This window comes from Neovison vison, chromosome X (genome assembly GCF_020171115.1).
Source record: "Neovison vison isolate M4711 chromosome X, ASM_NN_V1, whole genome shotgun sequence".
Lineage (NCBI taxonomy): Eukaryota > Metazoa > Chordata > Mammalia > Carnivora > Mustelidae > Neogale > Neogale vison.
The window spans coordinates 26,321,124-26,344,806 of record NC_058105.1 but is presented as its reverse complement, the minus strand read 5'-3'; the positions used below and the strand labels follow the sequence as shown (position 1 = coordinate 26,344,806).

The following is a 23,683-nucleotide window of genomic DNA, read 5'->3' as shown; positions in this document are numbered from 1 at the left end:
TGCCCCGAAGGGGGCCCTGCCTGCCTGGCATGGGAGGAGGGGGGAAGGGCGGGAGTGGAAGGCTGTTTGTTGGGGGGTTTTGGCGCCACTTTTGTTTTAGTTTTAGTGCTGCTTTTCGTTCCCACCCCCACCCGCACTGTCTTTCTCAAGGCACGAACTGAGCTGATCCTTGCCCCAGGTAGGCAGCTTCTGCTTTTTCCCTCCACACTTTTATTCTTGCTTGGGGTTGACTTTCTTTTTTCTTCTCTCGCGTACCCAGTGATCTGTGGACGGCGATTTTAGCAGGAAAAGGGTCTGATGGGCCATGGGAGAGAGAAGGTGTGGGAAACAGCATCAAGTAGTTCCGCAAAACTTTGAGCCCCGTTCCCATTTTCTTCTGGCCTACATTCGTAAACGTATTGTTGATTTCTGCCTTTTTTTCCCCTCGTCGCGAGAAGGTCTTGTTTTGCCTTTAGTTTTTTATAAACCGCTGTACTTTCGACATTTAGTTTCCGCTCTCCCTTGGTGTATATGTCATTTTATTTTTAATTCTGAACTGTAATGGGTTTTATCGTGAGATTTTTCGTGCTGCAGTGTTCAGCTTTAATTTTTAATATTGCATTAGTAGTTTCATCCGGTTTGTGAGACTTTCTCCTCCGTGGCCTAGAAATGTTTTATATGTTGTTGCCTACCACCCCTCCCTTCCCTCTCCCTCCGCCTTTCTCTTGGATGTAGTTTCTTAATTGAGGGTCATGGAGCTTGATTAAATGGTTATTTACAGTTTACACGGTATATCTATTAGAAACTTTTGATCTGTGGGATTAGGTTTAAGTAAACGAAAAGCTTGTGTTGCTTTGAAATGGTTCCTTAAAATGCGCGGGCCGCCCCCCCCCCCCCCCCCCGGTAAAGCCCCATCTTCCCCTCGTACTGGAGTGTAAATTCCATACCCCTTTTCTCCCACGGACCGCCGTATTTCACGGCAGCCACACCCTGTATTTGTCTCTGTGTATTGGACTCATTATCAGCTTAATTTAGTGACTCTTAAACCACCATGATGGGACTTGCTTAAGCACGAAGCTTCTTTTCCTGTTTAGTCCTAGTGGTTAGTGTCGAAAGAGGAATAATCGAGGTTTCTTGATGAAACCTTGTGCGGTCCAACCTCTGCCTTTTTTCTGTTGTCTTTTTTCCTACTCCGGGCTGTTGGCGGTGTCAGCACCGCTGCTGGGGGCGGGGGTGGAGGGGAGAAAGAGTCGGGTTACCGAAGTGCGTCATTCCTGGCTCTAGCAGGGCCTGCTCGGGAGCTGCTGGTGTTTGTTACTGTCCTCGCAGCACTTTCCTGCCAACCTTCTCTCTCTGCGTATTGGTTAGAAGCAAGAGCAGGAGGCGGTCTTCTAATTCTATCTGTAGCCTAGCGCGTTGCGTTTCAGGGTATATGTGAACTTATTAAAAAAAAAAAAAACCGGCCCTGGAAAGTGGATACATTTCTGTTTAATGACATACAATTCAGGTAGTTTAGACTTGCTTTCATATATTTTCCAGTGAACGATGGGGTTAATTTTGAACATTTTAAACCACTTACATTAAAATGCCTGGTTTTCTTTTTACATTGATATCAATCTATAATTAGGGATCAGAAGGACCAGTTAAGGCATAAGTGTTAAGCGGCTTTTCAAGTGGTTGAATTGTAATTTTATGACACATTATGTTAAATAGTCTCTTTTTTTTTCATTTTGAGCCCAAGTGCTATATGAATGTAAGCTAATTGCAGATGTTTAAGTTCATTTTCATCACATATTCCTTTTTATCCTTGTGGATATAATTTTAAATATGCCCTTTGGATCTTATGGACTTTATTAAAATTCTTAAAGATGGCCATTTCTTTGTTTTTAACTGAATTCTTAAATTTTCCGCTTAACAAGTAGTTGTGTAGGGTGACAGTTACATTGCTTAATTCTTGATTTCTTGCTAGTCTTTGATACTTCCCTATCTTTGGGTTTTTGTCAGTGTCTTTACTGAGCACAGTGTCTTCTTATAATTCTTTTCTGAAGATAATAATTGGATAAGGGAGGGTGGGAGGTAGAGATGGAAAAAAAAAATGGCCTTGAGTTGATTGTAGCTGGGTGATGACTACAGGAGAGCTCATTGTACTATTATTCTTTCTACTTTTTTGTGTGTATTTGAAAATGTCCATAATTAAACAAAAAAGTTGAAAAAAGATTTCAAATTGTCTTGGAATTTTGGTGTGATGACATAAAGTTTATATTTACGTATCAGTTACTGCATGGAAAACTTGTCCTTGTATATAAATACTTACACAATGCCTGATATATAAACTTTGAAAAAATACTTAAATTGAACCAATACAGAATAAGCAATATACGTTCTTACAAATTGGCTGAACTTCAAATGTTTGTAACTTAGTCTGAATGTGGTCAACTTTTAGTTTCTTTTTTTAAGCCTTTGAAAACGGGAAAATTCCATTCTCAAAGTTTGTAAATTCTGCTTCTTGTCTATTTCATTAAGTTGGAGTTACAGTGAGTCAGTATGAAAGGGATTTACTATTAATAGGAGGGGCTTTGGCAGTTGCAATAAGTGACAGTGGAAGGGATTCGGGTGCCCTAGGGCGCATTCCTGGTTGGAAGATAGAGGTAGGAGTTGAATTCAGTTTCAGTATTTGGTGTTTAATGAATGGGTAGAGAAGAGGATTGGATAAGAAATGTACTTATTAGCCATTCTTTCCCACTGTGAAATAACTAGCATTCCAAGGTATCAGAGACTGGCAGTGGGGGTGGGGTGGGTTCTTTTATCTGGGTAACTGATACGAAAACAAATGTTTACTTATAAAATGAGTTAAATCCCACCTCTTTAAGGATTTGGTGTTGTAGTTAAAAGTTGATATGTAAAATATTCTAATGTGTTCTATAAAGGACATTCTGACCATTAACCATCAGCAGTAAAAGTGCATTGCAGTTAAAATAATCAGTTTCCACAATTAATATATAAGTGAATTGTTTTACACTCTTTGAAGGTAAGTACCTTATTTTCTGCAGTTTTCTGTTGTTCAGTGTCAGGCTTTTTACCCCATGAGATGTATTTTTGAATATATGTCAAAGTTCTAAAGGGAATCCAAAATAATAGATATTTAATTTTTGTGTTGGGTGAAGTGTGTTCCCTCATTATCAAAGCAAAATTCCACCCTAGTCTAGGAACAGATATCTCATAACTGTTAATATTAGTCTGTATATTCATATTTAGCATTTTAGCTTTAGAAGAATGTTATGAGAAGACAGATTACATATTTTGAATTCTTATTTGTATGCAAATCTTAAGTAGATGATGAGGATTGTGGCTTCAGATTTATTGTGGCAAGGTAACAGTTAAACTATTAAGCCAACAGATTATGAGTTTGGAAACTTTGAGGTCTGTTTAGTTAGGATTTTTTTTTTTTAAAGTTCACACACTCCAGATTTTAATGAGATTAAATCCTACATTTTTCATTATTTTCTTTTTAAATCTTGCCTTATTGACTGGTGGTTGTCTGAGGACCTGTATATTAAAATGGGCAGGGAAGGGTGGGGAACAGGCTCAGGCTCAAATAAATTATCTTTCGGGAATATAGTGTTAGATGTGAAAATATGCCTTGGACAGTTTAGTACTTAATATTCTGCATGTTTAACTGATGCCACCCACAGTCATGTGTGGGAAGGGAGTAAACAGTGAATAGTGTATTCTTTTTGCTTTTGGTTCTTTATAATAGGTGGAAGACTTCAGATTTTGATGGCTGTAAGCTAACTTTTGAGTTTAAAATTTACATTAAGTGGACACAGTGATCTGTTCATTTTATCTTAGCAGGATGATGTTCACATCTCTTTAATGTGGTGACTTTTGTGCCTCACATGTTCAAAAAAACCAACCTGGTCTTGTATCAGCATTTTGAAATTGCTATTAGTAGATTACTCAGATACTTGAAATGACAGTTATTGTACAGTGGAGCACTAGTGTATACCTATTTTGGAAGTTGGGAACCTTAGCAAAGGAAAGGGATAGTCCCAGTTAGCTATGGGTATCAGTATAGACTGAAATGTGATTAATTGCTGGAGAATAAAGAAGAAACTTTAATGATTTAGGCTATTTTAAAACTTCTGTATGTTTTCCTTTTGCAGTTTTCTACATTTGTTCCATTCATAGGACTTTTAATTTGTGGTTCAGTACTGTCCCTGTATAATATTTTCTCTGTATCTCTGGCTGTCATGAGTGGTGGTTATTGCATGTTCTTTCTGTTTGGTGAAGATAATGTGAGAAAACAAAATTGTCAGTTAGATTTTTTTTTTTTTTACATATCCTGGGCTGCCTGCTTTGCATTTAATCGAACCAAATTTTATATTTCTTCAGTGTAAGTGGTGTTGCTTGTGGAGTTTTGAATATGTGCATTCTAGAAAACAAACTACATCTCTTTAGCAGCTGTGGTAATCTGCTACCTGAACTGTATTCCTAATGTATGCTTGATATAGTTCTCTCTTTGATACACACCAGAAGAAAACAAGAAGTCTTTACATATGGTTAGTCAGGAGATTATTGAAATTGTTTTATACTCCCCATTCCTCCAAAGGAATGGGTGAATAATGTTAATGCTGTTTCTTAAAATTTTTTAATTGGAAAATACATTACTAGGATTGATGAGACCAACTAGAGAGATTACTGTAAACTCTGAATAATCTAGGGTACACTCAAAGGTAAAATTCCTTTTTAATGTCGCACTGTTGTTAAAGGGAAAAAGAGTAAGTCCTATTTACACTTTTTGCATGTATAACATTGGTGTAATGGGATTTGTCCTATAACTTGTTGAATCCTGAGATATTCTAAGAAATAATTTAGTTTGAGTTCCTTTTGAATGCCAATAACTGTTTCAGCTTTTTTTTTTGTTTTAACATTTTTAATTTAATTTTAAATACCTTGCAAGATAGGTGGTTATTGTCATTTTACAGATGGGGAAATTGAGACTTAGAGAATAAATGACTTGTCACATGATAATAATTGATGGTTTGAATTCAGACCCAAATTAATTTGGCCTCAAAACCTTGGCACTCTTTTTTTTTTTTTTTTTGTTAATGCTCATTAGTTTCCCTTAAGTAAGTGGTTTAAGTCTTGGGTTATCTATCTCCACAAAGCATGTGTCATTTTAATATGGTAAAATGAAGTTTTTTTCATGTGTAGTGCAAGGTAAATGCAGATTTTTTACACAGGGTTAGATGAGTTGCTGCCTAAAGAAAAGTCTAAACTTTGTTTTACACTAAAAGATTAGTTGAAATAAATCTGAGCTTTGTTTTTCTTGCATGTGCTCATTATACAAAAGTTTGTGCGATAATATGATGAATTGTGTTCTTGATTTTTTTTGGGGGGTGGTCATGCTATGGTGGATAGAGTGGTTTCACTGAATTTTTTCCCTGTGTCATTTATGTTCTATACAGGCTAAGTGTGTCTGAGCGGAGTTCCCCAGTCTTTCAGCTTGTTTATTGAGCAGTTAGATTTGAAATAAAAATTTATTTTTATAAATAAAAACGACTTTTATAATTCACTGCTCTGAGTGATTATGTAAGGGGAATTTGTTGTTAGTTAATGGTACCTTAAAAATAATTCTCTTTCCTTGTGTTAGTATTTCTGCTTGCTTCTAATTGCTATTCTAGTTCATCTTTTGACTTTACTAAATTTTCTTGTTCTAATTTGTATAGGTAATAGTTAATATTGGTGTCTTTGATCATTAGTAGGTTCATTAGTGATCAGTGACAGGAATCCTGGTCTCAACTTTGTTTTTCCTCTCTCCTTTCTGCTTCTCATAAACTACAATTAGAACTTTCTTACCTGAAGGACTGCTAGATGTTGGATAACTGGCCTACAGTAAATTAGTGGAGATGAAGTAAAACAATGTATAGTGCTTTTCATAGCCATGAATCAAATTTATATATTTTATGTTAATTGTTCCCTTAAGCTTCATTCTGTGGGAGATAATTTTTCCAGTGATGCAGTCTTCTTCTACCCCAGATTCTTTGTTCAGTATTGAGTCTTTTCATCTATATTTACCTCTTTGTACTCCCAAGAATAACAAGACCCTGGTGTTCTACAACAGGATTATGCCCCAAGGCATCCATTGTATGTAATGAATTAGTTTCTCTCCTGTGTATCTGGCAAGATACTAGTTTTGTGCCATTCTTGGGAGAATTCAGGAAATGGTCATTCAAATAATTTTGAGTTTTGTGGTTAATCAACGTTGTGGAACCCTGGATGAGAAGGGCTGCAGAATATTAAGGGCCTTGGTTTGGTTCTAAACAGAGTTCTACTTTTTTTTTTTTTTAAGAATTATTTATTTATTTATTTGACAGAGAGAGAGAGAGAGAGATAACACAAGTAGGCAGAGAGGCAGACAGAGAGAGAGGAGGAAGCAGGCTCCCGGCTGAGCAGGGCGCCTGATGTGGGGCTCGATATCAGCACCCTGGGATCATGACCTGAGCCGAAGGCAGAGGTTTTAACCCACTGAGCCACCCAGGCGCCCCCAGAATTTTACTTTTCAGTTACTCTCCTGTCAGTAACCTTAATATAGCCTCTACTAAAATTTATGTATAATAAAATATGAATGCAATTGATAATATTGCCATCTCAGGATAAATTGGTTAGTGTTGATTGCAAGCAGTTAGTGCTACTTAGTTGTTTCAGAAAATTGAATGTGGGAAGTTAAATGCATAATTCATTTGTAAAAAGAAATATTGTAGAAATTCTGTTCATTATATGATTCAAAATTTTTTATAAAAAGTATTTGACAGTAAAAAAAAAAGTATTTCACAGTGACTAACATTAGCAATAGTTAACACTAACTGAACTCTTACTCTCCATCAGACACTGTTAAAATGCTTTACATGTATTACCTCACTTAATCTTCATGACCTTGTTACCCATTACCATATGATTTATTGCCCAAACCAGGATACTTTTGCGCATGAAAGGGGACACTAACTAGATGGCATTCTGGGGTAATAGCATAAACTGGAACTGTCCCAGAGAAACTGGGTGTATGATGTCCCTGATTAATACTCCATTTTCCAGGAGGAATCTAAGGTATAGGGAAGCCGAGTACTTTGCCTAATTAGTAAGTGATAGTAGGGGATTCACAGCCTCTACAGTTTATTCGAACGTGAAAGTGATTTAAATGACTTTAAACAGCCATGTTCTGAGAGTTCATTTTTACTCCTGGGGGAATTTCTGTTGGTGTGGGGTTGATTGCAAAAGACAAGAGACAGTTTTAAAAATTCTTCCTAGTAGAATTTCCAGTTGTCTTTTTTCAAGTGACTATTGGACTTTTGAGTGACTGTTGAAAAACAACTTCTGAGGTCCACTAAATAAAAAAAAGAAAAACCAAGATAACTACTTTGACTGTTGAAGCTGTGTTTTTCTTATGTATTATTCAGACTCCCCTTACTGTTTTCTTGGGAGGAAATGTTAAAAATCTGTGCTGTTTCTGGGGGGTTCTTATATTTCTTCTCAGAAGAAAGCTGAAAGAGAAATAATTTTGTGACTGGGGAGAAGTGGTGTTAGAAAGAAAAAGGTAGTTTAGAGACTTACTTCAGGTTGAACTGATCCTGTAACGTAATTTGAGAGTTACGTCTTATAGACATTGAGGTATCATTTCTTTTATTTATTATTTTATTTAAAGGTTTTTATTTGACAGAGAGCGCGAGCCCTCGCGTCGGAGAGAGCACAAGCAGGGGGAGTGGCGGAGGGAGAGGCAGGCTTGAGTTCCCACTCAGGGAATGGATGGGGTGGGGCTTGATCCCAGGATCCTGAGATCAAGACCTGAGCTGAAGGCAGCTGCTTAACGGACTGAGCCACCCCTGGAGCCCCTGAAGTGTCATCATAAAATCAATACTTCCTTTATTTTTGGGTGACTTTTGTAGTTGGCTTCTGTTCCTACCTGTTTATATTTGTGACACATCCCATCCCCCAAAAATGATTACTGTAGGTTAATTCAAACAGAGAAATAATTTTAGCATAATCTTAGATTATACTATATTGTAAACTAGGATTTCCACCCCCCCTTTTTTTTAGTGGGGGTAATTGTTAGCTGATCTTTTGTTTAAAAATTATTTTTTTTAAAGATTTTATTTGTTTATTTGACAGACAAAGATCACAAGTAGACAGAGAGGCAGGCAGAGAGAGAGAGAGGGAAGCAGGCTCCCCGCTGAGCAGAAAGCCCGATGCGGGACTCGATCCCAGGACCCTGAGATCATGACCTGAGCCTAAGGCAGCGGCTTAACCCACTGAGCCACCCAGGTGCCCTAAAAATTATTTTTTTAAGATTTTATTTATTCAAGAGAAAGAGCGAGCACAAGCGAGGGAGTGGCAGAGGGTAAGGGAGAAGCAGGCTCCCCACAGTGCAGGGAACCAGACATAGGGCTCCACTTGGGGCTTGGTCCCAGGACCCCGGGATCATGACCTGAGTGGGAAGGCAGACGCTTAACTGACTGAGCCAACCAGGCGCCCCGGTAGAGAGCTGATGTTAAGAGTTTTTCATACTTGGCTGTTTTTTGGCCATTTTAATATTTCGTTGAGGAATTTTTGTGTTTTTTTTTAATCCCTTAGCTAGATCACTTTTGGAGGTTTTGTTGGTGTCAGTATTTTACAAACAACTGCAAGGGTATTAAGTGGGTCTACCTAATTTTGCAAGTCTTTTCTTTAGTTCATTAAATCCATCATGGAAGTGGCCCACCATATTTGTGGGCCACATAGTCACTGATAGACAAAAGGTTATTTTTTGTGGATTTGGTTTATTATATGAAATTAATACAGTTGGGACTTTATTTATTTAAAATTTTATTTTTAAAGAGAGAGAGCCTAGGGGTAGAGGGAGAGAGAGAAACTCATGCAGAATCCCCAGTGAGTGGGGAGCCCGACATGGGGTTCAGTCCCACGACCATGAGATCATGACCTGAGCAGAAACCAAGAGTCTGACGCTCAACTGACTGTGCCACCCAGGAGCCCCTACAGTTGGTATTTTAAAAAGCTGTTGCTTGTTTTTTTTTTTTTTCTTAAGTGAGTTCTTTTTTTTTTTCAATTTATTTATTTTCAGAAAAACAGTATTCATTATTTTTTCACCACACCCAGTGCTCCATGCAAGCCGTGCCCTCTATAATACCCACCACCTGGTACCCCAACCTCCCACCCCCCCCCGCCACTTCAAACCCCTCAGATTGTTTTTCAGAGTCCATAGTCTCTCATGGTTCACCTCCCCTTCCAATTTACCCAAATTCCCTACTCCTCTCTAACGCCCCTTGTCCTCCATGCTATTTGTTATGCTCCACAAATAAGTGACACCATATGATAATTGACTCTCTCTGCTTAACTTATTTCACTCAGCATAATCTCTTCCAGTCCCGTCCATGTTGCTACAAAAGTTGGGTATTCATCCTTTCTGATGGAGGCATAATACTCCGTAGTGTATATGGACCACATCTTCTGTTGCTTGTTTTTAATCTAGGACTGCTCCGCGGTTAGCCTGCTTCTCCCTCTCCCTCTGCCTGCCTGCCACTCCCCCTGCTTGTGCGCTCGCACTCTCTCTGTGTCAAATAAATAAAATAAAAAAACCCCACCAAACACTACATACAGGATTACTGTATATTAAAGAATACTAGGCTAAAACCAGTAGCCATCAATGCAGTTGTTTTGATATGGTGTCCTTAATTTGAGATTAATGACAAGAATTTTTTTTTTAAGATTTTAGTGGGGCTTGAACTTACAACCCCAAGATCAAGAGTCACATGCTCTACTGACTGAGCCAGCCAGGTGCACCTGGTGACTTTTTTTTCTAGTTTTTATTTTTTTGTCAGAGAGAGAGGGAAAGCAGGGGAAGCAGCAGGCAGAAGGAAAAGCAGGCTCTCTGCTAAGTGGGGAGCCTGATGTGGGGCTGGTTCCCAGGACCCCAGGATCATGAATCTGAGCTGAAGGCAGAGGCTTAACCCACTGAGCCAGAGTCACCCAGGTGCCCCAGTGACAAGTATTCTTTATTTTAAAGATTTTATTTATTTATTTGACAGATCGCAAGTAGGCAGAGAGGCAGGCAGAGAGAGAGCGAGGAGGAAGCAGGCTTCCTGCCGAACAGAGAGCCGAAGTGGGACTTGATCCTAGGACTCTGAGATCACAGCCTGAGCCTTAACCCACTGGGCCACCTAGGTGCCCCAATGAAAAGCTTTGGGTGAAAAATAACGATTGAGGACTGTAAGTGAAGCCTTGGAATGCTTCAGTCTTGGGTGGTTGTTTATAAATGAAGTTAAAAGAGCCCATGTTCATCCCCCATGTTATCCAAAAACCGAGATCTTCTAAATGATGTTATGGTTTTGTGTAAAAGCAAAAGAGGCAGTCGGCAATGACTTTTTTTTTTTTTGAAGATTTTATTTATTTATTTGTCCTGGAGAGCTCATGTGCAAAAGCAGGGGGAGTGGCAGGCAGTGGGAGAAGCAGGCTCCTTGTGGAGCTGGGAGCCCAACGTAGGACTCGATCCCAGAACTCCAGGACCATGACCCGAGCCAAAGGCAGATGCTGAGCCACCCAGGTGCCCTGGCAGTCACTGTTACATGGCACTCTTGTGTGTCTTTATCTCACTTTCTAAATGCTTGCTTTTAAATAGGAATTTTGGGGTGCCTGGCTGGCTCAGTTGGAAGAGCCTGCAACTCTTAATTTCAGGATTGTGAGTTCAGGCCCCATATGAATGGGTGTAGAGATTACTTAAAAATAAACTTAAAAATAGGGATTTGAAGTTAAATGTGTTTGTGTGTTTAACTTTCTGACTTTGAATTCTTTATTAGAATGCTAGCTTAAAGTGTCTTTGTAGCAGTATATGATTAAATTCATTCTCTGTATATGATCTATATAATGACTTAGTTTTGATATATTTGAAGTATTTCCATTTCAGAATGGGGATATATGATATCCTCTTTTCTTGGATCTCTAATCTTTTCCCCTTTTTTTAAAAGCTAGAAGAATTTTTCCACACTCACTGATGTGTCTATTTCCACAAAGAACATGGTTAATATTCTCATACTAAAAAAGTTCTTTTTTGTGGTTTAAAGAAATAGTATTAAAGATAGGTAGGAACATGAACCTTTGAGAATTTCCCTTTTACACTAAAGAAATAGAGAAAATGTAGGAAATATTAGCAAAGCCATAATATTTTTCTTTTGGGATCTATCCCTCTCTGTTTCCACTACTCATTCAGGCCAAAAGACATTCCTCAGACTTTATTCCTGGCAGGAGAATTGAGGAAGTGGTGGTAGCCATGGTTGGCAGGGAAGCTGAAGCATGAAGGTATGTTTTTGAAAAGCAAATTTGTCAATGACAAATGGATTTTTCCAGCTCTGTGTATACGTACTTTTTTGAGTTTTGATTAACTATCAATGCATAAAGTGAGCAATTCATTGAGGAATATTCAGTAGTTGCATTCATATCTGGGTGTTCAAAATGTACTTGCAAAATTTCAGAGGGATTATTTGGACAATATGGGATTATATTAGAAAAAATTCCTATTTAAATCATTTATTTGTCAGAGAATGAGAGAGAGAGTATGCACAAGCAGGCAGAGTGGCAGGCAGAGGCAGAGAGAGAAGCAGGCTCCCTGCTGAGCAAGGAGCCCAATGCAATGCAGGACAGGATCTCAGGATCCTGGGATCATGCCCTGAGCCGAAGGCAGCAGCTTAACTGACTGAGCCACCCGGGAGTCCCAGAAAAAATTCCTTTTTTAAAAAAGATTTTATTTATTTATTTGACAGAGATAGCACAAGTGGGCAGAGTGGCAGGCAGAGGGAGAGGAAGAAACAGGCTTGAGCAGGGAGCTGGATGGGGTGGGGCTTGATCGCAGGACCCTGGGATCATGACCTGAGCTGAAGGTAACTCGTTCACTAACTGAGCCACCCAGGTGCCCCTAGAAAAAAAATTCTTCAGTGAGGAATTATTTCCTAAACTTTTGAAGTTAGGCTGAAACGCAGGCATCCAGGTTGCTGCATGAGAACAGCAAGTCTAACATGAGTGGTAACTATTTGAGTGTGTGTATAAATATATAGTGCTTAAGTGTACAGTATTGGTGAATATTCAATTTATTTCTTATAAGTAAATTATTAACTTCAGACTGGGAATTGTATTTTTATCTAATTTTGAATTCTTGTGTCATGTGGTATGTTATACAGATTCTTAAATAATAATTGAATTCAACCTTAGGTTTTCTAGAAATTTAACTCTGCATTATAATTACATTATTAATATTCGTATTAAAGAACTGTGTGTTGGAAGAAAAGTAATTAATTTCCTCTAGTTGGCTTTGCAGTGAAGAACTTTATATGATATCATTTACAGCATCTACTAGATGGCAAGTTGTAGTACTTTTCTAACACTGACTTTTTTATTTCTTAAACAACCTTGTTATGTAGTTGGTGGTATTTTCGTTTACTGAAGTTCCAGAATGGTTAAGTGACTTGCCCAAGTTCACTCAGCTAGTAAGTGGCAGAGCCTACTTTTAAATCCAGTTTTACCCAAGTCTAACATACTTCTTTATGTGGTGATACACTGCCTCCCAGTGGGGTGATTTATAGATTTCTTAGTGATAACATTTTTTTTTGGGAAAGAAAATAAAAGGAGATGATAATTGGGGCACTTGGCGGGCTCAGATGGTGGAACATGAGACTCGATCTCAGGGTCATGATTTTAAGCCCCACATTGGCCACAGAGCTTACTTTAAAAAAAAGAGAGGGGCCTCTGGCTGGCTCAGTTGGTGGAGTGTGCTACTCTTGATCTCAAGGTCACTGAGTTCAAGTTCTGTGTTGGGCATGGAGCCCGCATAAAAAATAAATACAGATTTTTAAAAAATGGAGACAATAATCCAAAATTGTTGAGATCAAGGAGGAAGTTAAACTTCTCAAAGTAGTCCGAGGACTTTTGGCCATTAAGTAGGAGAAAGGCTTGTTTTTTCCTGCTCTGAGAATTAAAACACATTTTAACAAATTTATTTTTATGTTTTAAAAGATTTTATTTATTTATTTGAGAGAGAGCATGAGTGGGGTTAGGAGTGGAGGGACATGCAGCTTCCACGCTGAGTGCAGAGCCTGACTCTGAGGGGCTTGATCTCATGACCCTGAGATGTGACCTGAGCTGAAATCAAGAGTCAGATACTTAACCAACAGAGCTACCCTGAATTTATTTTTTTTTTATTCCAGCTTAATTAACATTCAGTGTTACATTAATTTCGGGTGCATAGTATAGTGATTGAAAAAATTCTCTACATTACCCAGTGCCCATCACAATAGGTACTCTTAATCCCCTTCACCTATTTCACCCATCTCTTCACCCATTTCCCCTCTGGTAACCATCTATTTGTTCTCTATATTTAAGAGTATTTTTTTTGTTTGTCTCTTTTTTCTTCATTTGTTTTGTTTCTTAAATTTCATATATGAGTGGAATCATGGTATTTGTCTTTTTCTGACTGCCTTCACTTGGGATTATACTCTCCGGATCCATCCATGTTGTTGGAAGTGGCAAGATTTCATTCTTTATGGTGACTGGATGGCTCTGTCGTTAAATGTCTGCCTTAGACTCAGGTCATGATCCCAGGGTCCTGGGATCAAGCCCTGCATTAGGCTCCCTGCCCAGTGGGAAGCCTGTTTCTCCCTCTACCACTCCCCCTGCTTGTGTTCCCTCTCTCTGTCAAATAATTAAATAGAACCTTAAGAAAAGATTTCGTTCTTTATGACTAATACTATATATATATATAGACATATGTGTGTGTGTATATATATGTATATACACACATACCGCATCTATCTTTTTTTAAAGATTTTTATTTTCTAAGTAATCTCTATACCCAACTTGGAGCTGAAACTTAAAACCCCAAGACAGGAGTCGCATGCTGCACCGACTGAACCAGCCCAGCGCCCTCCACTACATCTTAATCTGTTCACCTATTGTTGGACAGTTGGGTGCTTCCTTGTCTTGTCTATTAGAGCTAATCCTCCAACAAACATAGGGGTGCATCTATTCCAATTAGTGTTTTTGTATTATTTGGGTAAATACCCAGTAGTGAAATTACTGGATTATATGGCAGTTCTATTTTTAATTTTTTTGAGGAACCTCCATACTGTTTTCCTCAGTGGCTGCACCAGTTTGCATTCCTATAATCGGTGATCATGGAAGGATTCCTTTTTCTCCACATCCTTGATAACACTTGTTGTTTCGTGTGTGTGTGTGTGTGTGAAAGATTTTATTTATTTGAGAGAGAGAGTGAATGAGAATGAGCAAGAGGAAGAAAGAGAAGCAGACTCCCTACTAAGCAGGGAGCCTGTTGTGGGGCTCCATCCCGGACCTCGAGATCATGACCTGAGCTGAAGGTAGACGTTTGACTGAGCCTCCCAGGTGTCCCTCTTGTATGTTTTTTTTTTTAAGTAAACTCTACTCCCATTGTGGGGCTTGAACACACGATCCTTGAGATCAGGAGTTGTGTGCTCTACTGACTGAACCTGCCAGGCACCCCATTTCTTGTGTTTTTGATTTTTAAAAATTTTTTTAAAGATTTTTATTTATTTCATAGAGAGAGAGATCATAAGTAGGCAGAGAGGCAGGCAGAGGGGGAGGGGGAAGCAAGCTCCCCACTGAGCAGAGAGCCCTATGCGGGCCTTGATCCCAGGACCCCAGACCATGACCCAAGTCGAAGGCAGAGGCTCAACCCACTGAGCCACCCAGGTGCCCCTTGTGTTTTTGATTTTTTAAAGATTTTATTTATTTGAGAGAGCATGTGGGCATGTGCATTAAGGACGGCACGGCAGGAACAGGGGAAGGGGCAGAGGGAGAAGTGGACTCTGCCCAGCAGGGAGCCTTATGTGGAGGCTCAATCCTAGGACCCTGAGATCATGACCTGAGCTGAAGGCAGGTGCTTACCTGACTAAGAGGCATCCAGGTGCCCCTTTTCTTTTTAAATTTTTTTAATTTTTAAGATTTATTTGAGGGCGCCTGGGTGGCTCAGTTGTTAAGCAGCTGCCTTCAGCTCAGGTCATGATCCCAGGGTCCTGAGATCGAGGCCCACATTGGGCTCCCTGCTAGGTGGGAAGCCTGCTTCTCCCTCTCCCCCTGCTTGTGTTCCCTCTCTCTGTCAAATAAATACATAAAATCATTAAAAAACAACAAAAAAAGATTTATTTGAGAGAGTGAGCAGGGGTGAGGGACAGAATGAGAGGGAGAGAGAATCTCTCAGTCTGACTTCTGCTGAGATCCTCCTGTCCTCCTGTGGGGCTTGATCCACAACCCAGAGACCTGAGCCAAAATCAAGAGTTAGACACTTAACCTACTGAGCCACCCAGGCTCCCAGAAAGGTTTATTTCTACCAGTAGCTGATAAAGGATAAATCATTTTCAGTCTGAAGTTAGCATGTGATGTGTCCTATTTTGTAGTAAGCATCAAGTAACACCTAGAAGAGGGTTGGATGGGGGGAAGATGATAAAGTTTATTATATTCTGCCTGCCGTAATCCTCAGAAATAGGACATCTGAATTAATTTTTAGTAATTAGGGATACCTGGGTGGCTTGGTCAGTTTTGAGTGTCTGCGTTCAGCTTGGGTCATGATCCCAGGGTCCTGGGACGGAGTCCTGCATTGAGGACCTTGCTTGGTGGGGAGCCTGCTTCTCCCTCTGTCTGCTGCTCCCCCTGCTTGTGTGCTTGCTTGCTCTTTTGTTCTCTCTCAGTAAATACATAAATAAAATCTTAAAAAAAAGAAAAAAAATTTAGTAATTAAACTTGTTATACTATGAAGTAAAATGTTATCCAAAGCATTGTTGGCATATAATCTCACTACTAGTGTTCCTACTAAAGGATAATACTACTAATAGGAGCATCTGTTCAGGTAAATTGGTTTGAGTCCAGGCAACATTAGGTCAGTTTGTGGTGGGTTTTGTTTTTTTTTTTTTTCATTTTCTCCTGTCTCCATTTTCTGCTGCTTTTCCACTTCCAGTAGCCTTGCAATTTCTAAAATTCTCCATGGGAAGTAGAAAGGTTTTGATAGTGATTTTCTTTTTAAAAAATTATGCTGTTACTACTAACACTGGATAACCAAATGCTAGACACTGAAATAGAAGTGATTTTTAAAAGTAGGGGTGCCTGGGTGGCTCAGTGGGTTGAAGCCTCTGCCTTCGGCTCAGGTCGTGATCCCGGGGTCCTGGGATCGAGCCCCACATCGGACTCTCTGCTCAGCGGGGAGCCTGCTTCCCTCTCTCTCTCTGCCTGCCTCTCTGCCTACTTGTGATCTCTGTCTCTCAAATAAATAAATAAAAATCTTTAAAAAAATAAAAAGTAACTCATTTACTTGGTGGCTCAGTTGTTGGGCATCTGTCTTTGGTTTGGGTGGTGGTCCTGGGATCCAGAGCCTTGCGTTGGGCTCCCTGCTCAGCAGGAAGCCTGCTTCTTCTCTCCCTATCTCCTGGCCTGTGTTCCCTCTCTCTCACTGTCTCTCTCTCTCTCTGTCAAATAAATAAATCTTAAAAAAAAGTAACCTATTTAATCCTCCCAGCAGCCCTGTGAAGTAGGTACTATTATTATTTCCTGTTTATGGTTGAGGAAACAGAGGTGTGAGTAAATATGTAAAATTGCCCAAGGACACTTACCTAGGAAGTAGTGGAGCTTTGATGTGAACCCAGGCAATTTGACTGTAGAGTCCATGTTCTTAATGCTGCTGATTAGTTGACAGTAATTTGAATGGTTTCATTATCTTGGCAATATATTATTTTAAGTGCTGTCTTTAATTGTAGAGTGTGTTTGTTTAGCGGTCAGCAGAAGATTGGGCAAATTTTAGGGGTCAGCAGAAGATTGGGCAAATTTCTGATTCACAGGTTTCCCAGCTGTAAAATAGGCACGATCCCATCTACTTTATGTTACTAATTTTTAAAAGATTTTATTTATTAGAGAGGGAGAGAAGTAGGGTGTGGGGCAGAGGAGAGGGAGAAGCAGACTCTTCGCTGAGCAGGGAGCCTGATGTGGGGCTCCATCTTGGGACTCCGGGATCATGATTGAAGCTGAAGGCAGATGCTTAACTGACTGAGCCACCCAGGCACCTCTGTCTGCTTTATGTTATTATGGGGATTATTTGACAGTATTTTTTCTGAGTGTTTTCTGTGTGCTGGACAATATGCTGAGGGTTTTGCCAGAATGATAGGTGCCCAGATAACTGTAATAGTCTCAGTTTTTGAATACATTCCATGTGTCAGATACTTGATGTAATATACTACCTTCTTATATGGTATAGGGGATGTTATTTTTAAAAAATCATTTATTTATTTGACAGAGAGAGGCAGAGAGAGGGAACACAAGCAGGGGGAGTGGGTGAAGGACAAGCAGGCTAAGTAAGAGTAGAGCAGGGAGCCCAGTGCGGGGCTGGATCCCAGGACTCTGGGCCACCCAGGTGCCCTGCTGTAGGGAATGTTATATACTCAGTTTACAGGTTGGAAAACTGAGGCCTAAAGAAACAAATGGCTGGAATAATTTGCTTCCTACCTCAGGGCCTTTGTATTTGCTGTTCCCTCTGCCTGGCTTGGTTCCTCACTTATTCAGGACATTTCTTTTTTAAAGTAATTAGCCTTTCAGTGAAGTATTTTTTGGTCATGTTATATAAAATAATATCCTTTGCCTTCAGCATGCACTTTCCTCCTTAACTCTGGTATTGTGAGACTCACTAGACTTTCTTTGCAAGCTGACCCTGAGTTAAACTGATTTACCCTTTTTTAAAAAAGATGTTATTTATTTATTTGTCAGAGAGAGAGAGGGGCCAAATAGGGGAAGCAGCAGGCAGGGGAAGAAGCAGGCTACCCACTGAGTGAGGAGCCTGAGATGGAGCTTGATCCCGGGACCCTGAGATCCTGACCTGAGTCAGCTGAGCCACCCAGGAGTCCCATACTGATTTACTTTTAATGCACCGAGATGGGCATTCCCGGGAATAGTGAACTGCTGTGGCATGTGCTTGAGCCTGTTTGGGGGTGGGAGTGGGGAGGTCACAAAGTCTTGTCTTACAGTTTTCAGAAGACTTTTCTCATGAATTGCCTTCAATTCAGGAGGAGCACGTGCACTCAGCTTAGTTTCTAGGTACTGTGAAGCCTTTTATCTCTTAGTAGAGGTCTGACTTCCAGCTTCTTACTGTCTTAACTTTCAGTCCCCTCATTTTGCCTAAAGATTTGCTAATTGAGGTTTTATAGTGTATTTGTAATGAGCATAGTGTGGAGGTAGATGTGTAGGGAGTAGGCTTCAGTCAGGAAGATTCTTAGCTTTGCCACTTACAAATTAGTAGAAAAAGACATACGTACAACATATGTATATGCAAATATACTTGTGTGTTTAAAACACTGCCATGTATTGAAACTTCAATAATGATGCTTTAGTTAATATTTTGATAGCACATTAAGTCATTATTTTATGATGTCCTGGAATGCATACCTCTTTCTTTGTTTCTACTTCTTGAAAATTTTCTTGTAATGATTAATGTAGTTGGAACACAGTAGTGATAATATTGTATGTGCTTTTGCATTTAAATGGTAGCTGATTTTGGAGGGAAGGAGGTGAATTAGATCTTAGATGCTTCAACCTTAAGCCGATGTTATGCAATCAGAGTTCAGTAGATAGAAGACCAGGAGATACATGTTAGAGATTCCTGTGCATAGAGTACGATGGCTTTTAGAGGGGAGAATTTATAAAAAGGATCAGAGGGTGGGGGTGAGAACTCGTTGTTGGATAGGAGAAAGAAGTAGGACCATTGGTAGAGAGTGGTCAGGGAGATAGGAGAAAATTTAGGAAAATGTAGAATAAAATCCCGAAGTGTCTACATTTGAAAAGAATCCAGGTGGCATGTTCTCTCCTCTGGGAGATGCTTTTAAATTATGTACAATATAAAAACTAGTTCTGGTTATGTCAGGCTGAAATTATCTTTAAAGCTGATAATAATCAGTGATTATCCTTATGTAGATTGTTTTCTTTGTGGCATCTCTTGGGAGTTGGGTTCTTCTTGCACACTGGATCCCAAGTTACCAAGAATAAGACTAAACTGGGAGGTGATCTAGGACAAAGGAGGGCATACCTGGCTTACTACTTTCTAAAAAGTCAAGTAAGAATTCATTGGAATTATTTTGTATGAAACATTTATGTTTGTTTGGATAATCAAAGAACTGATTATACTTAAATATGTGAGTGGTATTAGTACACTGCAATTTGATGTCCTCTGCAAAGCAGCTATGATAATTATGATTGGATTCGTTAGTCTTATTTTGAAAAGGAAAATTTTTTTTCTTTCTTCCCTTTGTACTTCTATGTGAAATAAAGTATATAGGTAACTTCAGTTTTCTTCAGGTTTTGTGGAAAAGTTATCTTGGGTAGAATAATACTAGACATGAATATCTTACAAAATTTTCTCACTTTTCTGCTTCTTGGGATAATATTATGAAGAGAATTTACTGTTAGCAATCTGGAAAACTACCCATAATTCTAATGCTTTTCATACCAAAAATATTTATTTTTTAATTTTGGTAAACATAAAATTTTACCATTTTAAGTGTACTGAAAGTTCAGTGGCATTATTCATTGTGCAAACATTACCACCATCCATCTCCAGCATTGTTTCGTCCTCCCGTAATGAAACTCTTTACCCATTAAACAATTTCCTGTCTCCCCTCTGCCCTCAAAACAGTCCTTGATAAACCAGTGTTCTCCTTTGTGTTCATGTATTTGACTATTCTAGGTACTTCATAAAAGAGGAAGCATAGAATGTATGTCGTTTTGGGATTGACTGACTTCACTTGACATAACTTTTTCAAGGTTCATCTATTTTGTAGGATGTGCCAGAATTTCCTTCCCTTTTAAGGCTGAATAATATTCTGTTGTATGTATATAACACATTTTGTTCATTCATCCATGATGGACATTTGGGTTGCTTCCAACTTTTGGCTATTGTGAAGAATGTTGCTATGAATATGGGTGTACTAACACCTTTTTGAGTCCCTACTTTCAATTCTTTTGTGTATACCCAGAAGTATAATTGCTGCACAAATATTTGAGTGTCTAGTATGTGGCAGGCACTGTACTAAGCATTGGAGATAAAGCAATGACCTGTCCCCTGCCCTCAAAGAATTTAATTTGCTGGGGGTAAAAGGTACTAAATAAGCAGTTACAATTAAGTATGTTAAATGTTACAAAAGGGCAAGTACAGAGTGCCATGTATATGTTTTACATGGTTGTAATGTATATATGGTTAGTGAGAAGAATACAAAAGAGCAAATGCTTTTCCATATTCTAGTATAATCCCCTGCAGCACCCTACTCCCTGCACCACTGCATGGAAATCTTTTCTGCTTTTTTTCACATTTAAAAAGTTAATGTCTTAAATTATGTTAATGAGGTTACTTTTGGAAAGCACTTGAGGGTGGGACTCGTTTGTTGCGGGTGGTGCCAACTCTGTGAGGAGCGGGAAGAGGGGCTGGAGATGGAATCCAGTCACCATTGGCCAGTGATTTAGTCCATCATGCTTCTGTAATGAGGCCTCCATTAAGACACCAAAGATGGGGCGCATGGGTGGCTCAGTGGGTTAAGCGGCTGCCTTTGGCTCAGGTCATGATCCCAGGGTTCTGGGATGGAGCCCCACATCAGGCTCCCTGCCCAGCAGAGAGCCTGCTTCTCCCTCTTCTCTGTCTGCTGCTCTGCCTACTTGTGCTCTCTCTCCATCTTTCTAATAAATAAATAAAATCTTTAAAAAAAAAAAAAGCCAAAACACCAGGGTTCCGAGAACTTTCAGGTTGGTGAACACCTAGAGATATGGGGAGTGGTGAGCTCTGAGTAGGCAGGTAAACTTCGTGTCCTTTCTCTGTACCTTGCTTTTTATTTTGTCTCTTCCATCTAGCTGTACTGAGAATTACATTCTTTTATAATAAACCGGTGAAGGGTTTCTCTGAGTTCTGTGAGCTGCTATAACAAGTTAACTGAACCTGAGGAGAGGGTCTAGGAAGTTCTCACTTACAGCTGTTTAGTTAGAAGTACAGGTGACAACCTGAATTTGCAGCTGTCCTCTGAAGTCCGGGGAGGCAGTCACGGGAGTCTGCATTCTGTAGCTCATGGTCAGAAGCACAGGGTTTGCAGCTGGTGGCAGAAGGTGATGGTGGAGAGGGCAGTCCTGTAGGACTGAATGCTTAACCTGTGGAATCTGATGCTATCTTGAGGTACATAGTGTCAGAATTGAGTTAAATTGTAGGACACCGAGCTGGTGACTGGAGAATTACTTGGTGCTCTTTGGGAAGAAAAACACATTGGAATTCAGTCTCAGAGCCAGTTTATCTGTACATATGTTTGTCTTCCTAAAAAAATTATTTGAGTTATAGCTGACATAAAATATTACATTTGTTTTAGGTGTGCAACATAATGGAGCTTTGGCCTTTTTTTTTGCCATGCCATGAACTACCTAACAATTTTCTTGCTGTACGTTTGTGTGTCTCTTCCCTCTGTTTTAGATTGGAGGCACTGCTTCTGTGAGTAGTTTTGTGGTGTTTCTTCCCCCTAATTATGTCCAGCAGTGGGATAATGCTGTCAGTCAGCATGAACTTTTTAAAGCTCTAAGTAACTAAAGATTTATTATTTTCCAATAAGATTGTACCCACCTAACAGAGCCACTGTAGCTGTGATGTATGTTAACTACACTATCCCTGCTTTGGAGATGTTATTTTAAGCAGTTTTTAAAAAAATTTACTTTTTTATTTATTTGACAGAGATCACGAGTAGGCAGAGAGGCAGGCAGAGAGAGAGGGGGAAGTAGGCTCCCGGCTGAGCAGAGAGCCAGACATGGGGCTCAGTCCCAGGACCCTGGGATCATGACCTGAGCCGAAGGCAGAGGCTTTTTAACCCACTGAGCCACCCAGGTGCCCCTATTTTAAGCAGTTTTGCCAGTGATATCTCACATGCCTTTAATTTGGGTTTCTTTATTAGCGAGAAGGAACATTTCCTCTTATTTTTGAGCAAGGTATTTTGAATGTGACCGACAACACGTAAATTTAACCTGAGGGCCTTTTAATTATGAGTATGTAATAGTTTTCAGGTTAATCACTGGTAGTAATGGTTTTTAGTATTAAGTAGATATCTAATTATTTTAAATTGGATCTGTGTATTATTTTGTAATGTCTATTCACTTTGTGTTTCTAGTTCATTTCAATATACAAGTAGCAGTTACTTAGGAAACCTTCAGTAATCTATCCATCCTCTTGTTTAGCCCAGTAGTGCTAAGTTGCATTCAGTGGACACTTTGTAGATAAGCCGTGTTAAGTGTTTTTTTATTAATTTTTTAAAAAAGATTTTATTTATTTATTTGACAGAGATCCCAAGTAGGCAGAGAGAGCGAGGGAGAAGCAGGCTTCCCCCTGAGCAGAGAGCCCGATGCGGGGCTCCATCCCAGGACCCTGGGATCATGACCTCAGCCGAAGGCAGAGGCTTTAACCCACTGTGCCACCCAGGCTCCCCTGAAGTGTTTTTTAAACAGAGTATGAGAACCAGGGGGAAAAGCTCAGATTTTTTTTTTTTTACTGCAGTGTAATCTTTTTAGCAATGAAACCTACAGTGAAATTAAATTTTTATTAGTTCAGCTTGTTTCTTGATAGTAATGCTTATTTTTAGTCATGAGCAGGGTGGATAAAGTAAAATAGGCTGTTAGACATTCTTTCTTTTTTTAAGAAATTATTTATTTTTTTGAGAAAAGAGAGAGAGGGCACAGAAGTAGGGGGATGGGAGAGGGAGAAGTAGGCTTCCCTCTGAGCAGGGAGCTCCATGTGGGCTTGATCCCAGGACCCTGGGATCATGACCCGAGCTGAAGGCAGACGGTTAATGAATGAGCCACCCAGGCTCCCCTAGACATTATTTTTAAAAAATTACATGATTGGTGGGGCGCCTGGGTGACTCAGTGGTTTAAGCCTCTGCCTTCGGCTCAGGTCATGATTTCAGGGTCCTGGGATTGAGCCCCGCATCGGGCTCTCTGCTTAGCGGGGAGCCTGCTCCCACCCCTGCCTGCTTGTGATCGCTCTCTTTCTGTTATATAAATAAATTAAATCTTTAAAAAAAATTACATGATTGGGGTGCCCGGGTGGCTCAGTTGGTGAAGCCTCTGCCTTTGGCTCAGGTCATGATCTCAGGTTCCTGGGATCGAGCCCTATATTGCATTGGGCTCTCTGTTCAGCAGGGAGCCTGCTTCCCTTTCTGTCTCTGCCTGCCTACTTGTGATCTCTCTCTTTCTGTCAAATAAATGAATAAAGTCTTCAAAAAAATTACATGATTAAAAAAATTATTACTTGGTTGCATTTGTTAAAGGTTTTATTTATTTATTTGTCAGAGAGATTGAGCACAGGCAGACAGAGTGGCAGGCAGAGGCAGAGGGAGAAGGAGGCTTCCCGCTGAGCAGGGAGCCGGATGTGGGACTTGATCCCAGGACGCCGGGAACGACCTGAGCCGAAGGCAGCCGCTTAACCAAATGAAAGCCACCCAGGTGTCCCTACTTGATTGCATTTATGGTTATGTCAGGTGGTAGTCCATTGACTACTTCTAGGAAGAGAGTCCATAGATGCCCTTTTGAGATTTTGTCAGTGCCAAGGCATTGTGAAACCAGTGGAAAAAGATACCATTCTTCCTTC

General features: G+C 39.8%; 1 protein-coding gene across 5 annotated transcripts in view; it reads left to right on the top strand.

Moving 5' to 3' along the window:
- Nucleotides 1–23,683, top strand: part of STAG2 (stromal antigen 2) — a 143,216-nt gene that overhangs the window by 1,149 nt on the left and 118,384 nt on the right. The window contains exon 1 of one of the 5 annotated variants that reach the window (XM_044235381.1): nucleotides 118–178. The exons of the other annotated variants lie outside the window; for them this stretch is intronic. The gene's annotated coding sequence lies outside the window, so the exon portion shown is untranslated. Of the gene's footprint in view, nucleotides 1–117; nucleotides 179–23,683 lie in introns of those variants that run through there. 5 annotated transcript variants of the gene reach the window in all.